Below are 15,015 nucleotides of genomic sequence, written 5' to 3' on the forward strand. Positions count from 1 at the left end.
GATTCAGCAATTCTGCACATGACCCAGTGCTAATTAAGATAATATACAGTTAATCCCCTTCATCTGTTTTCACCCATCCCCATCCACCTCCCCCCGGGTAGCCACCGATTTGTTCTCTGTAGTTAAGATTCTGGTTTTCTGTTTGTCTCTTTTCCTCTTTGTTCATTTATACGGTTTCTTAAATTCCACGTATGAGTGAAATCATATGGTGTTTGTCTTTCTCTGACTGATTTATTTCACGGAGCGTTACACCCTCTAGACTCCTCCGTGTCGTTGCAAAGAGCAGGATTTCATTCTTCTCTACGGCTGGTGTTCCAGTGGGCACGTACACGGCATCTCTGCGTATTCATCTGCTCTTGAACACAATCTGCAGTAAAGAAAGGGCATATATACTTTTTGAATTTGTTTTTTCATATTCTTTAGGTAAATACCTTGTGAAGGAATTACTGGAGAGTATGGTAATTCTACTTTGAAGTTTTTGAGGAAACTCCATACTGGTTTTCACCGTGGCCACACGGGTTTGCACTCTCGCGAACACAGCATGTGAGTCTCTTTTTCTCCACATGCCGGCCAACACCTGTTTCTTACGCTGTTGATTTTAGCCATTCTGACAGGTGAGGGGTGATAGATCGTTGTGGTTTTGATTTGTATTTCCCCGAGGATAAGCGGTGACGTGCATCTTTTCATGTATCTGCCGACAATCTGTCTATCTTCTTTGGAGAAAGGTCTGTTCATGTTTTCTGCCCATTTTTAATTGGATGGACTATTTATTTATTTATGGTGGTTAGTTATCTAAGTTCTTTATATATTTTGGATACTAACTCATGTTGGGTATGTCATTTGCAGATATCTTTACCCATTCAGTAGGTTTTCTTGGGTTTTGTTAGTTGTCGATTTGTTTTATTGATTATCTTTGCTGTGCAGAACTTATTTTCATGCACTCACAGTAGTCTGTTTTTGCTTATTTCTTTGGCCTCAGGGGACATATCTAGAAACACATTGCTAAGGTTTATGTCAGCAACATTATTGCTTATGATCTCTTCTAAGATTTTTATGGTTTTAGGTCTCACATTTAGATCCTTATTCCGTGTGTGTGTGTGTGTGTTACAAGAAAGTGGTCCAGTTTCATTCTTTTGCGTATAGCTGTCTCGTTTCCCCAGTGCCACTTGCCATTTTTCCATTGCATGTTTTGCCTTTTTTGGTGCAGATTAATTGACCACATAATTATTATTTTTTTTTCTGGGCCCTCTCTTCTGTTAAGTTGATCTACGTGTCTATTTTTTGCCAGCACCATACTGTTTTAATTACTACAGCTTTGTCGTGTATCTTGAAATCTGGGATTGTGATACCTCCAGTTCTTCTTTTTCTGGTGTAAACATACTGGGAATTATTTCTCTAATCACCTCATAATCAAGCACTGCCACAGAATTTCTGGTCTAAAGTTCCAAATTTAGATCAAATAACATCAAGTTCTGCTCTAGACAGATTTTGTATGACATTTAATAAAGAAGAGGGATAGAGTCATCCACAGATAGCAGTTATGCCGTAACAGTAAGTACTATATTCACATACTTAGCACAAATTCTAGCTTAGAAAGGACAGGTTTGTAGAAGATAGTAACAGTGAATATGGCAGTAAATGTGCAAAAAAGAATTTTTCTCAGTTCCAGCAATAATTGCCCTGGTACCTATTTTAGTGAGAGTTCAATATTGTTTCATTTTTACTTATTTTTAACTCAGCCAGAACAGTTTCACAATAACACCAGGAGAAATCTCTTTAACATAACATCCTAAATTTGCTCATCGGTGCTTACAGCCGATGATAAGTTCTGATTATCTGGCCCTCCTCAAATCACTGGTCCACACATTTTAATTTTTCAGAATGTGGCTTTTGGTTTGTTCTTAGGTTCTTTTATTTATTTATTTATTTTTAAGATTTATGTATTTGAGAGGTTGGGCATGAGTGTTGGGGGAGGGGCAGAGGGAGGGAGAACTCCAAGCAGACTCCCTGCTGAGCATGATCCTGACTCAGGGCTTGATCTTATGACCCTGAGGTCACAACCTGAGGTGAAACCAAGAGTTGGACACACAACCGACTCTGCCACACAGGCACCCCACGTTCTTGGGTTCTTTGAGCTGCTACCATGGAACTAGACGTCCAGAAGCTTCTTTTTACTTGATCTGATGTTAGGGCTTTTGCTAGAACATCTTGATTTTGAGAACCTTGATCATATTTACTTCCAGTATTTCTTGATTGAGCCAAGTTAGATGTTGAGAATACCATGTGATCACATTTCTTGTGTATTTAGGCCTTTTTGATTCCAAATTGCACTGTAGTTCTTCACTGTGTAGAAAACGGGAGGACTGTAGTTTCTGAGTTTCTGTAGTTCACCTTCTGATTAAAATTGCATTTTTCATTTCATCAATCTCTGCACTGAAATTGCAGAGCTATGTAGAGCCTGTGCTGCTTGATAGTGTACCTACAGCCTTCGAGAGCTAAGACTGGGTACAGTAAGGCCCTCTGCTCATAGAGAGTGGAGAGTAGCCATCGCTTCTTTACTTTGAGGACTCACTAAATCCACACAGTGAATTAACTAAGGCTGTGTGAGAAACAGCCAGTGGGATAATGAACACTTATATGCTTTTTAAAATGACTGTGGGAAGAACGATCAGAAGAGGCGATTCCAAAATGGCAGCTGGGTTTTCATTGTTCCTCTGGGACTTACACTGAGGAGTGCGCTTTTAGCTGATTTCCCCTTTAATGGGGATTCATTCGGGATATCCATTAGCCAATGAATAGTAAGAAAAAGGAGCAGGTTAGTTATTTTACAGAGGAAAAATGTGACTTTAAACTTTTAGCTAATTATATTTGGGTGTATTACGAGAGCTGCCCCTTCTCCAAATCTGGAAAATGGATTTAAAGACCTTGGATTTTATTTATAAAGAAGGAGAAGCAGACTGAGTGTCTGCTTAGATTGATCCAAAGAGACAGTGTTAAGATTTTAATTTCTAGGTACCTTACTAGTAAATTGTCTTTTCTAGACTTTTATGGAAGTTCTTTATTTCTAAGGATTGAGACCTTTTATGTTGATAGTATTTACATTTTTTTCTCTTCTAAAAACTGTTAAAGTGTGGAAGTATAAATTTATACTTGTGGTGTTTGCTTTATTAATTTTTTTATTTTTTATTTTTATGTTTTTCAGTATTTTTGTGCTACTCATACTTCTTGGTGTAAAGATAAAAAATGATACTAAATTTAAAAAATCAAAGTCATAAATGCTGAGTGCTCATTAAATTATTCAGATGTTAATGTGATGATGGGGCGCCTGGGTGACTTCGTTGGTTAAGCATCCAACTCTTGAGTCTGGCCAGGGTCATGATCTCAGGGTCCTGGGATGGAGCCCCGCATGGGGCTCCCTGCTCAGTGGGGAGCCTGTGTCTCCCCCTCTCCCTCTGCCCCACCCTGTGCTCTCTCACTCTATCTCAAATAAAATTAAAAAAATAAAAAAGAAGAAGTTGTTAATGTGACATCAGATGGAGCTAGTTGACAGGCAGCAGCACGTGGACTGGCTCTTCCCAGCAACTCTCTTCAGGGTTTGGACACTTTGGAGAGAGGTGATGTATTTTTGAGTAGCTAGTGTTTTTGTCTACTTTTGCTTTTTAAATCCTCAGTGCAGAGAAACACTGTCCGTGCATAGTTGCCCTGTACTTAACTGGAACCGTCATGGTGGCTTCGTTATGTAACTCCTGTGACCTTGGGTATGAGATTTTGCCTCTCCGGGTCACAGTTGCCGATCATCAGAATCGTACTGTTGGACCAGATCACGGTTCTCCGTCATGTGTTGTGATGGGAAATGTGGCAGCGTGTTAGGAGCCGGGTACAGTCTCCTGTAAACTCACCAGGCATGTCTTCCTGCCTTCTTTCCGCTTCTGTTGTACCTGAGGTTTTTGCCACTGAAACATTATACATTTAAGGAAACATATTGAGGACTAAAAGGAATTCAGGTGTACATACGTGGTGATGAGATGTAACGCCTTTTCTGCTCACTGTTCTCTGTCATTTCGGGTGCTCTGACGACCAGTTTGAGGGTCAGTGCGTGAGCCAACAACTACAGTCTTTCTATTGAAAGTTATGTAACTGCGAGAACATTGGTATTTTTGTATTTCCCTCGTCCCCGTCCTGAATCTGTGGCCTTTTCTAAAGAAGAGCTCATGTATTTTATTTACACGAAGCCGACCATGATGTAGTTGGATAGCAACTTAGTGCTGGCCCCGGAGGGTGGTGGGGTGACAGCAGTGTGGTCACCACCTAGTTCCTTCTGGCGCCCCCTGCCCCCCTTCAAGCCCCCGCCTCTCTGTTCCAGTGCCGTTTCTTGTCGTGTTCCTTTTTCCTTCCAGCTGAGTCTGGATCCTGGCAGAATGGAAATCCGTGTCTCTGAATTTAGTATCGCCTCCCTCCCACCTCCGTCTTATCTTCAGCAACAATAGGATGCTCCAATGGCAGCTGCTGTATTAAGCCCAAGAGCTTAAAAGATTAAAGATTAAAGAAACCACGAACAGCGGTCAGGTGGAGGTTCAAGGGCCTGTTTCTCTGAAGGTTTGCGTTTTCATTCTGGTGGTTGAGTAGAAAATTGCAGACAGGCTGTGTTCAGCAGCTGGGCTGCTCTTGCACATCTGGGCAGACTCCGCCTGCTGTCGTATCCCGTTCACTGGGAGGGCAGCAGCCGGAGATGCTAGAATGCTTGGTGCCCACAGTCCTTGGAGCTTCTTGGAGGACGTGTTTTCACAGAAATGTCAGCTTGTCCTCTGTTCTCCTCTAGCTTTACTAAGTACCTGGCTTTGAGTCAGTTGCTGAAGAGAGGCCTAAGGAAGTTAATCAATTCCTCCCCAAGACTTACCCCCAAGACAGGAGTTGTTGCGGCTCTCTGTAAATTCCTGCTTCGGAGCCCAGAGCTGGGGCCGCGCCTCCGGCCCTCTCACGAATCTCGCAGGCTCTTATGCTTGGGGATTTGGGCTGTGGTTGCTAGAACCCAGGAGGGCCTGCCTCCTGCGTGCGCGGTTCGCCTCTGTTACGCGTCTGCGGCTGCTTGCTTCGGACGGACGCTTCACAGAGCGAGTCGCGGGAAATCCAGAGCGACTGCTGATTTGCACAGTTTTAAAGTCAGATGTGGGTCGCTTCATTCTTCCTCTTCCTTTTACCGTCATTTTCCCATTGGAATTAGAATTTCACAGCTGGATGGCGAGCCCCGCTGTGTCCTCCGGTGTTGAGGGCATAACGATGACATAATTGTGCGGCTCTTCCTTCTGACGGGATAGCGCAGGGCGGACCTAGGGCCAGCTGCAGGGCTTGTCCCTGTCGGCAATAAAAACCATTTTTTAAAAAGGAGATGTGCTGGTCAAGTAAAGCAGGACTGCCCTTTCAGTTGCTATTTTTGGACAACTTCCTTGTTTTATAGATGGGGAAAGAGAAGCCGAGAGAGTGTTGCTTTTTTCAAGGTCACAGAGCTGGTCCGTGGCCGGATGAGGTCTAGACCCTGTTCTTCATAGGCTCTTTGAGAAAATCAAGTTGTCCAGCTTCTATCATTAGTGGCACTTTGGGTCCTAAGTATGCACAGACCAAGGCTTTCATGTTTGGACTCTAGTATTTTAGGATTATTAAGACTGATGTGCTTTTAGATGAACCAGGTGGATTTTGGAGATTGTGAAGGACCCATTGTGATGGCTAGAACAGCTCTCCGGCGTGCTGCCAGACAGTTCGATTTGCAGTTGTTCTGTAACACCATATGGATTCCCAAGTAAATACATTTTGCATATTGCTTACAAATTATCTTCATGAATAATGAAAGCTGTGCTACAGGAAGCTAGAGATTATGAGAGGCTGTTTCCTTTTTCCCCCCTTCTAAACTCTATTTCATTTCTTTGTTTCTTTTGCTTTTATTTTCTGTGCCCTCAGGGGTATGTATTTGAGTTGGAGGGTGATTGGGAGGGAGAGTGCTATTATAGGTTTTTCAACATCTGTGTTTCTTTATGAAAGATCGTCTCCTTCGCTACCAACGAGGGCTTGCCAGTTCAGTACCATACACCCTGGACCACACTTTCTCCGATGCTTATTGTGTTGTATTTTGTTTAATTTCATCTCATTCAACTGAGATTCCCTCACAGGGTTCTGTGCTCCTCTCAGGGAAGAGTCCTCTGCCGTTAGGATCTCCTCTGGGCCAGGTTCTCTCTAGGAGCCCCCGTGATTCCCACTAGCTCTCCTCACCCCCTCGTAAGATAGGTATTGTTACTTTCACATTTTAGGTGCAGAAAAGCAAAGGCCAGGAGATTGTCTCTTCCGTAATCATGCACCTGGGGGGTAGAGAACAGCCTTCAGATGTGGACCTGATGTCGCCCGAGCGAGCTCTCCACAGTGCCGGCCCGCGTTCCTCGTCTTCTCTCTCCTCCTCCACCTAGCCGTTCGGCGGCACGCGCTGCGCTGGCGTCTCCAGGGGCTCCAGACTCTGTGTCTAGAGTATAGCTTACAGGTCCTTTTGTCTCAGCCCACACAGTTAGAAATCAGCTCATGCCGTGATCAAGTGTACGTGCTTACATACGCACACGAGAAATGCATGAACACACCCATGCTCACATATAAAACCAGGACAGAGTTTTTCCAAGTGGGAACTTACTACATGCAGTACCCTGTCACGTTTCCTTGTCTCTTCTCTTCCACTAACACACACACACTCGCACATACACGTGCATACTTATGTGGCGGTGATCACCCACTACATTGATTTTATGACCTGGGACACCTGATCTGGAAAGGAGCTGTCCAAGGTGGGGTTCATGCCTCCCCCGACCCCCGTAGGATTTGGGGGAATGATCCATTGGCATACGGGACAAAATAGCAGAAATTGTGTTTAGATTCATAATCTTTAAGGAAGATACATGGAACATTATCGATGAATGATTGTATTGATTGGCTTGAGCTGGCGGTCTGCTATCTGTGGGACAGTCAGTGCTCCATAAGGGTGTGGCAGGTGTCCTCTGGGGGGAGCGGAAGTTTCACAAAACGGCAGATTCCTTCAGCCTTTACACTTTTGTTCTCCCCACGTTCTGGGACATGTTCCCGTTTGTGTGGGTCAGAAAGTGCCTTACCAGGTTACACTCTTTACTTTAACAATTACAAAAAGGACAAGCTTTTTTTAAAACTTCCTTCAGATGACCTGTGGAATGAGGTAGCATAAGCATCGGGGAACAGCAGGAGCGTTGTAGAGCTTATAGTGCCGTTATTTTTACGAGCGCCTTATCGACCGTGTTACTAAGGACAGACAACAGCTACGGAATCCTATCTAGTCAGGACATGGACAGAAGATTTAAATTATAAAAACAGTTGGGACCTGAGCTTTATATCCATGATCATTAATGACTTTCTTTGCCCTCCGTGGAGGTTGTACCTTGAAATAACAGCACCATTAGGTTGGGTAAAACATTAAAAATTATGGTCATTTTATCTGTATATTTTCCTGAGATTTACTTGTATGTTTTGTAATATGTACGATCCGCCGGTGCCATAGAAGTAGCTCCATACGTACCGGCGGAATGTGCTCAAGAATTTTGATAAGGGTTTAAAATTGGCATTATGTGGAGATTACTCATGGTCTCAAGAACTTCCAGCAGGAGTGTCCAGTAATTATCAATACGTATCTTGGGGTCCCGATGAAGAACGAAAAAAGAGTAGGAGATGGGGGACATTTATGTATAAATGAGAGATCAGCCCTCCCCAAATGGATTCGGTTCTTTGGCTCATGGTTCGGTGTGCGCCGTGTGCCATTGTGTGCGTCACAGAGGTCCCGTTTCTCCTGACGGAGGAACAACCCTGCGCTAGGGCTGTGACTTGGCAAGAGGCATGGCCGATGCCCCCCCCCCCCCAAGTCTTCCATCCTGTTGCAGGTGCAGCCTGCACGAGCAGGTGCAGGGCCCCGTCCTGATGCTGAGATGGGAAAAGAAGAGTGGCCCTAGGCGCTGCTGAGAAACGTAGGGAACAGCAGCACCAGACTCCTCTTGTCTTTATTTATTCGTTCAACTACGTCTTTGTAGAATGCCTGTTCCGTGCCAGACAAGTTCGCAACAGGGGTCAGCAGACCTCAGCCTTGATGGACAGACCTGATCTGTTGTCTGTTTTGGCAAACAAAGTTTTATTTGGAACATAGCTATATCCCTTGGTTTGTTTTTTCCTGTGGCCACTTGTGAGCTATAATGGCAGAGTTGAATGATTGTGACATCCTATGGCCTGCAAAGCCTCAAGTGTTTACTAGTTGCCCCTTTACTGGAAACGGTTGAGGAGCTCTGTTTGAGAACATGAATCTGTAGTTGCTTCTGGGGCCCTCCCCATGACTGAGCCGTGGGCTTTCTGGCTTCTCTCTCATTAGCCCTGCTTGCCAGAAAATCCCTCCACTGGAGCCCTACTGGGGCGTATTAGGGCAGAGGGGCAGAGCTAAAAGCTTGCAGCCAGGGCATATCTGTTGCCTGCATGTCTACACAGGCAGTGTAGTACAGAGAACAAAGGGCTAGGAGTCTGGAGATGGTGCAGACCTGTGACCGTCTCTCTGGGCCTCAGTTTCCCTCACTCTGCATCTGGGAGGTCAGACAGATCAGTGGTTCTCAAACGTCAGCAGCAGGATCATGTAGAAGGCTGTGCAAACAAACGGCTGGGCCCTACCACACCTACCCAAGGTGTCTGATTTTGTAGGTCTGGGGAGGGCCCTAGAATCCGCCCCCCCCCTTTCTTTTTAAAGATTTATTTTAGAAAGAGAGCAGGACTGGGAGAGGTAGAGGGAGAGGGAGAGAGAATCCCAAGCAGACTCTGTGCTGAGCGCAGAGCCCAACACAGGGCTTGATCTCATGTCCCTGAGATCATGACCTGAGCTGAAAGCAAGAGTTAGGCACCCCGCCGACTGCCGCTCACGCACCCTGGAAATTTATGCTTCTAACAACTTCCAGGTATTGCTGCTGCCGGTCTGGCAACGTGTCCTTTGAGAGCCCCTGGATCAGATCTTTAGCAAGGAGTTCTTGCAGGCATCATTAGTCACCCCCAGATGGGCAGGGCGCCTGGATTGCTTTCTGGTAGCCTGTCTCCCTTTGGCATTTTGCAGGGAAAGGCTGGGGTGACACTGTGAGAAATGACAGTGTATCCGAGAGACCCGTATCCGAGATGCCTCTGGGACCTGCCACCCAGAGCGATCCTGGGCTGGATTCCCAGTGCTCACGTTCCACCTGTGCAGACTTCCTCTTCATGGTCATTCATCCTAATTTTGCCCAGTGTTCGGAAGTTCTCGCCCCTCCGGTGGTCAGTGTCGTAGGGTACTGTGGACGGACAGAGTCCATGACGGCGGAGCCTTTCCGGGCTCTTGTCCCTTCCTCTTCCCTCTTAAGAACTCTCGTGCCAGCTACCTTTTGTCTAAAAAAAGTCATTGTCTTGGCTGCAACAAACTGCTAATGTCTCAGGCCCTGTCGGGAGCCGACTGGCGTCGGACACTAATGCAGGTTACTTGCAGGATAATCTCATCAGTTGGGTTTGCAGGAGTGTTCTGTCCTCCGCGCTTTGCAGATGAGCCGTCCTTACGACGCAGTAAGTAATGTGTGTCCTGGGCCATGTAAATGCCCACACAGAGGACCACCAGAAGCCACGCTGCTCGGGTTTGGGCCTCTTTCCCTCTGGCCCTCACCTCCAAGAGAGTGCCTGCCCATTCTCGTGTTCGGATCTTGGCCCCGTCGTTACCCGGGGTTGCTCTTCCGCAGGCTCTAATGTCCTGTCATCACCACGGTTCAGCAGCAGTTCAGGCCGTGGAAGAGCCCTTACCTCCTTTCTCTGCCAGCAGAAATGGTTTATTCTCTGAACTACTTTGTATCTTAGAAGTCTTGACAAAATCTGTATACTTCGCGCTAAGTGGTACTGGCATGTTTCTACTTCCTCTTGAAAAAGTTATTTTCTATCATTTCGAAGGTTTCTACAGCACCAGGTCTGTGTGTGGTATACAGTAGGCACTCAGTAAATAATTGCTTAACTGAGCTAGAGAATGAGTAAGACGGGGCTTGAATTTGGGTCTGTCTTGCTTCCCAGCGTAACATTCAGGTCTCCCGCTGGCCATGGCTTCTCCATACCTAGTCTGATCTGGTTGAAGAAGAAATCGTTCAAGAGCCGGTGTCGATGGTGAAGTGTTCTGTCTACTCTTCCGCATCCGCTGTGCTATTAGTGATGACTTTTCGTTTTGTCAAAATGTGTCTTCTCTTTTTCAACTAGAGTTCAAACACGATAATTTTAGACAATATCCTAAGAACATTTGGAAACATGACATTTCAAATTTATTTTCCCCTTTTGCTTTACAAAAGTATATATAACTATAATTACTAATTGCTGTACTCTAAGTAGAGACAGATGATACGTATGTTTGTGACAATTTTCCAGAGGGAGAGCTAAGTAACCAGGCTCATTTTTCCATAATGTGAATGTTATTCACAAACTATTACCATAATTGATGCACCAAGCCACTGTAGGGTAAATAATGTGTTGTGTGTGGGAAGCAAGCTAGTAGTCAATGAATATTAAAGAACAAAACCTCATTTTAAAAGAGAAGCTGTAATTATAATCATTCTGAATTCGTGCTGCAAAACCAGTTAAAATAACTCGGCTGCCATTTATCTATGTAATTCTGTGTGTTGTGTGTGAAGGAAGTAGGTATGTGGGCAGAGTTGTTGAGGAATGTATGGGGACCCACACACTTTTATAAAAAGACAGTGTCAAACTTCAGAAGTAGTCGTTTTTCAAAGGTATGTGACGCAGAGATGTGAACACAAGCAGAGCTTATCAGTGGGATTTATATTGACGGGGAAAGAGCGCAATTTCAGTTTTATCTTTTGCTTTGTAGGTGTTTGTGTCTACCTGGGATGTCTTGTTCTTTTCCTTGGCCAAATCAGCCTCCGTATTTTTTTTTTTCCAAAGCTGCTTTTTCATAGCAAGTCCTTCTCAGCCACCTCGCATCTCTCTCTCACTGCCTTCTAGATACTCATCAACTTCTGTGTGTGGTGTATTGATTTGCACTTGTGGGATTTGTTGTTTTGTAATAGGAGGTCATAAGTCACTTCCTGTGTGTATCATTAGTCTCCGCAACCAGACTGCCAAGTCATTTCGGGAAGGGATGCCTCCGTGTCGGTCCGCGTGTGTGTAGCTCATTCTCATATTCTCCGGGATCACGGTCGTGCCCCCTGTGCACGCGCCTTCGCCTTTAGGAGGGGCTGCTGGTTATCTCTTCCTCTCCGTCAGATGCTGCGTTATTTTCGTAAAATCTCTTAAGCTCTGTGCTTGCTGACCAGTGTCTCTAAACAATGCTCTGTTATAACTGGAAAGAATTAGATCCTGTTGGTGTAGAGTTTGTGATGGAACACTTCATCAGAAATCCGGAATGTGGCTTCCGTGAGAAAATAACCCCTTCATCTCTGTCAAGGTCTGAAACCCAAGGGAGGGATGCTGCCTTTGTCTCTTGGTTTTTAATGTTTTAGATGTAGACAAGGTGATTGGAGCAGAGCTTAGATACTTTTATATTTTAAAGTAAATGACAGTGTATCTATTCTTAGGAACCTTTTAGAAAAATTTCTTCGACATTGATCCTGTTACTAGTTGTAACCTCGATATATTTTGATAATTTCCTGGAAACCCATACCTTTCCTTCTGTGTGGGCTTCAGCTGTCTCCTCCTTCCATAGCAGTCAAAGTATGGACAGCGCCTGAGTCACTTTTTAGTTCAAATTCCGTGGCCCTTAATGTCAGACACAGACAATTTATTCAGCTACTTGATCCAGCCAAACATCTCTCTGTAACAGGAAAATGAATAAATAGAATGTTCCTTAACATATTGCTTGCATGGACCAAAACCATGTAGTAAAGCTCCGTTCAGCTCTTCCTCTCGAAAGAGGATTATTGGTTTCCTGCCTTTAACTCCGGCTTGAACAGTTTGACCTTTCTGAGGGCTTTTTGGAAAGTATTAAGGAAAAAATTAACAAAACTCGTGCAACCTCAAGGAATTTTAAGTATCAGAGTTCACCTCTGTAAAGGTGCTTGGTTCAGAACTTGAGCCTTACTTGCATTCCTTCCGTGCATAATACAGGTCATTATTCACGTATCTGACCCTTGGATAGCTCGAGTTTGCTTGCCCGGATAATAATAACGGCGAGCGAGGATCATCCCCCTCAGCGGGACCAAGAGTTCTAGAGCCGACCTGTGGGGAGGGAGTTCTCATCCTCCAGTCTTCGTTCAAGATGTTTTGGCGTCTGTTGAGGACTTTTTCCCACCTTGGAAATCCGAGGTGGGACTTTGGCCTGGTTCCGTCAAGGACTCTGGAAACCACTTAGCTTGGAGTGGTGCCTTTTGAGTCTGTTCTTGGCAGGGAGCCTTGGCTTTTTTCCTGCGAGAGGCCCTGTGCCTCTTAGGAGCAGAGAGGAGGTCAGATGCAGATAACACGGGCATGGTGTCTGTCTCCTGCAATGCTGCGCTGATGTGTGTTTCTCCCTCCCCCCGAGGGTTTAAGGAAGAACACATTTATCATGGAGCGTTATGAGTAAGAAAGAACATGTGGCTTTTTCGGGGGGGGGGGGGGCGCTGCTGAATAGCAGGAGAGTAGGATAAAAATCTTCCTGTTTACAATCAGCTCTATCTCTTTGTAATTGTGTTCAAGTAATTTGAAGCTTTCCCGTTAAGCTAAACTTCGGAACAGTCATGTGCAAGCACTTTCTTGGAGGGCCAGGGGAAGCTTTTGTCAGGATTTGAGGTCTGAGATAAGAATAGAGGGGGTGTGTGCAGGTGTGGGAGGTGAGGGGGTTTGCAGGCGAAGCATGTGCATGAACGCCTGGGCTTGGTTGTGGAGGCAAGGAAAGCTCTTGAAGGAAAGAGGAAGGGTCTTTCCCTGCAAAGGAAACACCCCAGATGGAGGTCGGAAGACAGGTCATGAGTCCTTTGGAAGCTTTTGTGAGAGCCACGACCAGGCCTATTTGCAGAGAACAGGGCAAGTCCTTGAGCGCCCATCCTACCTCTTCAGCCTACCCCCCCCCTTTTTTTAAAGATGTATTTATGTATTTATTTGACAGACAGAGATTACCAGCAGGCAGAGAGAGAGAGAGGAGGAAGCAGGCTCCCTGCCGAGCAGGGAGCCTGATGCGGGGCTCGATCCCAGGACCCTGGGATCATGACCTGAGCCGAAGGCAGAGGCTTTAACCCACGGAGCCACCCAGGCGCCCCTTCAGCCTCCTTTAACAAGCGTTCAGATCTCTGCCTGAGGAGGCGGCGTGTTCCAAGGGCGGCTGCGGTGGAAATGGGGTCCGTCTAGTGCAGCCGCAGCAGTTCCAGCGCATAGACCGTCCCCGTCTAACAGTAAACCGTCTGCTTAAAGCAACAAAACAAGGCTGGTGGGAGCTGGAAGGAGCAGGCTTTTGTGTCCGGGAAGGAACACGAGTGGCTGCGGAAAGCCCGTCTTGGTGATGGTTTCAGATCGTGAAAGGACTCAATTGCTAGTTGGTTATATTTCTGTGTATGTTTTTGCGGACTTTTAGTTCTCCAGGAGACACGAAGGTTAAAGAAGTGGCCCTGTTTCTGCCGGAGGACGCGCTCCTGTTGTCGGACCGACTGCCTCGCCGTTCCCGAGCGGCATCGTTTCGGACGTCGTTCACCGGGGAGCCGGGTATTGGGGGTGTCGTCCCGCTCTTCTTTGCGCCTTCCTTTCGGCAGGTCAGCTCTGCACGTCAGCGTGTGGCTAAAGCTGTCACAGCAGCTGGAAGTTCCGACGTCAGGTCTAAGAGGCGATGCTCTGCGCTTCCAGCGGATGGTGGCTGCTAGGCGGAGGGCGGAAGGCTGTGGGGTCGTGGAAGGTGACGACGCCAAGTTTAACTGTTTATCAAGCTCAGTCAGGAACTTTGAGCTACGTTAACTGCTCTGCAAACATGGGCCCATTCTAAGGTCGGTTTGATGAGTCTCGGTGTACAGATGCGGAACTTGAGGCTGAGAGAGAGAACGACTCCGCGGTGGCACCCGGCATGTGGTGTGGCCGGGATCGGCACTGAGGTCCCCCATCGGTAAAGCTCTCGCGGGCGACCAGTGCCGGTCACATTACTCTCTCTCGTGATGTGGCTTTTTGCCCTGCCCCTACCGGTTCTCTTCCTTCCCCCTTTGAGGTGCTTTAAGCATCTGCATCTCGAATGACACTCGTCGCCTTTCTGATGTCCTGTGAGGCAAGGTGATGCCTTATATTCATGCAAATACTAGATAATTGGGGGATAAGAGAAATCGTAGTTTTATTTTATCTCCCCTTGACTCTCGGAGATTTGTGCTGTGTTACTAATCCTGTCTGTTCCATGATCGCACTGTGTGACCAGACGTGCGTAACACAGTTGTAGCCTTACCGGAGCTCTCAGAACGCACCGTGTGCGGGAGCCTGAGGCTGCTCGGCTGGGCCCGGGGGCCAGGCAGGCTCCGAGTCGCCGCTTAGTCAGCCACAGCCCTGGTGAGACCGCGGTGACGTCACTTCCTCTCTCTGGGCTTTGCTCCTTCTTCTGTGCGGCCTTCCGATCCGGTCCCCCCCGCGTGGGAGGCACGGCCTTTATCAGGACGCCAAACGGGTCACATGCAGCATGTCCTCGTGTGCCTGTTACGTTTAGGTGTTTCTAGGAGGGATGGTTAGTAAAATAGAAATTCATTAAAAAACATTATTAAATTCTTGCATTTTGTGTTTCTTCAATTAATGAATGCCTGCGAAAATTCGGCATGTTACCAGGTGGGGACTTCATTATTTCTTTTTAATGAAAGGGGGGCCCCATGCTGAACGTTAGACACTGTTGCTTTCCATGGGCTTGTAGGGATTCACTCCGCCTGCCCGTGCGTCTAAATGCTTGATTTCCAGATTCTAGGTGTTGGGAATCGTATGTTATCTTACGTGTCCTCTTCTGCGTGAGCATTGAGATTATGGAAACGGGGAACAGCATAAGCAAGT

General features: G+C 46.3%; 1 protein-coding gene and 1 long non-coding RNA gene across 8 annotated transcripts in view; both read left to right on the forward strand.

The window, feature by feature from the left end:
• AUTS2 (activator of transcription and developmental regulator AUTS2) overlaps positions 1 to 15,015 on the forward strand; it is a 1,064,120-nt gene that overhangs the window by 312,809 nt on the left and 736,296 nt on the right. The window lies entirely within an intron of this gene.
• LOC131819581 (uncharacterized) lies at positions 11,034 to 14,739 on the forward strand. Of its 2 annotated transcripts, none has more exons than XR_009349245.1 (2): positions 11,034 to 12,594; positions 13,121 to 14,739. It is a non-coding gene; the product is annotated as an uncharacterized LOC131819581 (long non-coding RNA). The 2 variants fall into 2 exon arrangements; XR_009349244.1 differs by having other exon boundaries at positions 13,583 to 14,739.

The sequence above is a fragment of the Mustela lutreola genome, chromosome 17 (assembly GCF_030435805.1).
Source record: "Mustela lutreola isolate mMusLut2 chromosome 17, mMusLut2.pri, whole genome shotgun sequence".
Taxonomy (NCBI): domain Eukaryota; kingdom Metazoa; phylum Chordata; class Mammalia; order Carnivora; family Mustelidae; genus Mustela; species Mustela lutreola.